The sequence below is a fragment of the Schistocerca nitens genome, chromosome 1, assembly GCF_023898315.1.
Source record: "Schistocerca nitens isolate TAMUIC-IGC-003100 chromosome 1, iqSchNite1.1, whole genome shotgun sequence".
Lineage (NCBI taxonomy): Eukaryota > Metazoa > Arthropoda > Insecta > Orthoptera > Acrididae > Schistocerca > Schistocerca nitens.
Genome location: NC_064614.1, coordinates 117,646,046 through 117,648,447, shown reverse-complemented (window position 1 = coordinate 117,648,447; position 2,402 = coordinate 117,646,046). Strand labels below are relative to the sequence as shown.

The 2,402-nt window shown below is 42.5% G+C and overlaps 1 non-coding gene across 1 annotated transcript; it reads right to left on the bottom strand.

Moving 5' to 3' along the window:
- Positions 1 to 564: 564 nt before the first annotated feature.
- Trnaa-cgc (transfer RNA alanine (anticodon CGC)) lies at positions 565 to 639 on the bottom strand. The gene has a single exon. It is a non-coding gene; the product is annotated as a tRNA-Ala (tRNA).
- Between the last annotated feature and the right edge of the window lie 1,763 nt (positions 640 to 2,402).

Here is a 2,402-nt window from a genome sequence, read left to right as displayed (position 1 = left end):
ACCCTCACATACATACACACGCATACATATACAAACATGCTTACAAATAAACAGATTTTTGATTTTTCTGTGGGAGAATGGACAACATTGTCCCAGAAAGAAACTAAAATAGTTGTAATCCCTCAGTAGAAACACGTTTCCTGGAAACTTCCCCCTTTTCATCAGGCGAACGCCTGAACTGGAAATTCCCTTCCAGAGATAGTGAGTCTGGATTCTCCCTGGCCCACTCCCCGCCTATTGGAATATTTGGCTGACAAGGACGAAGTCTTACAACAGCCTGCGCTGCTCTCACGAACTGAGAATGCAAAAGGTAAAAAAAAGCAAGAAAATTCACGTATGTAACAGATTTTGATCTCAATTAGATTGCCTGACCCAGACCTGAATGAATATGTGTACTCCAGACAGTGAACGAGAGAAGCACATGGTTGAATGAAGTGAGCGAAAATTTCATTATGTTATCTTTGTTACTGCAAAGGAGATTCCAACAAACAAATAGCAGAATGAGATTTTCTCTCTGCAGCAGAGTGTGCGCTGATATGAAACTTGCTGGCAGATTAAAACTGTGTGCCCGACCGAGACTCGAACTCGGGACCTTTGCCTTGCGCGGGCAAGTGCTCTACCAACTGAGCTACCGAAGCACAACTCACGCCCGGTACTCACAGCTTTACTTCTGCCAGTACCTCGTCTCCTACCTTCCAAACTTTACAGAAGGTCTCCTGCGAACCTTGCAGAACTAGCACTCCTGAAAGAAAGGATATTGCGGAGACATGGCTTAGCCACAGCCTGGGGGATGTTTCCAGAATGAGATTTTCACTCTGCAGTGGAGTGTGCGCTGATATGAAACTTCCTGGCAGATTAAAACTGCCTGCGCAAGGCAAAGGTCCCGAGTTCGAGTCTCGGTCGGGCACACAGTTTTAAACTGCCAGGAAGTTTCAAACAAATAGCAATTTGCGGGGAGAGGGGTGAATGGTGGTGGTGGGGGTGGGGGGGAGGGAGGTGTCACTTTCTCCTTTTAAAGGATAACGTTTCCTGTCAATCTGGGAAAAACTTATTTCAGAAAATTTCGGGCTTGCAGCCGCATAAATTTATATGTCGCGAAACATGAAGATGGTGAAAACTTGCTCAACTAGAAGAAATAGGACTGTATCACGAGGTTACATTCTGCACTAACATATAAGGAATTTTGTTTACAACATATGTTCAAAATACATCCTGTCACTTTGTTGTTCATAAGATTATGAGCTGCTCTTAAGATAACGAAGTTGTTAGCCAAAAATACATCAAAAACTTTGTCGACGATAACAGTAAGGAATCGACGTCATCAGTAACCTTAATGAAAGTTGTTATCAGATTCAATTACTTTCGTGTGGTTCATAACAAGTAAGTGAATTTTATCATGCTGTAATTTAAGCCTGACATCAGCCAGTGAGTAAGATGGTACTCATTACAATATTCTTTAATGTGTAGGAATTCTGCATAACAACTCAGACTCAGGGCCTTGATGAAATCAGCAATCGTCATTATATGTTTGTCGTTTCGGTTAACAGTGAACACCTGTAGATTACATGTTGCGTACCCTAATAGCAAGCACATAAAATGTGATTGTGATGCTAATATTTCATTAGACAGGTATTTGCTATAATGAATAAATGTCATGGATATGATGTATGTACAGTTTTTGAAAAAATTGGAAAACTATAAATCAATTCACTTAATTGAAATTCTTTTTGTAACTTCTATCAGAGTGACAGAAAAAAATCTCGACACCAAGAAGCAGTTTTGTGACATAAACGATAGTTGATAGGCGTGGATCCACATCAGAACGATGAAGTCAACACAAATCTCGCAGTAGTCGCATTAGAGTGGCGCTAGCAAATGATGTTTGCATTAAATACACGCTGTAACAGTCGTGAACGTTAGTTACCTTTGAGATTGGACGAGGTGAGTTAATGTTGATCAAGAACGTCTTTCAAAGTGGCAAAGACGCTGTTATCAACACTTCACTGAGTTTGAACAAGGTTGTGTAATAGAGCTACGAGAAGTTGAATGTTCCTTCTGCGATTCTGCAGAACGACTTGGCAGAAATGTAGCCACTGTACACGGTTGCTGGTTGCGGTAGTCACGAGAGTATATGGTCACAAGAAGATCGTGCTCCAGACGGCATGTAGCACAACCGAGAGGCAAGACCAGCGTTTTCAGCGCATGGCTCTAGCGCAACATACTGCACCTGCAGCAGCAATTTCAGCAGTAATTGGCACCACAGTGACAAACGAACTGTTACAGATCGCTTACTTGAAGCACAGCTTTGACTCAGACTCCCTGTAGCGTGCGTTGCACTGACACCAAACCACCGCCATTTGCGACTTCAGTGGTGTGAAGAGAGATCTCACTGGAGGCCATGG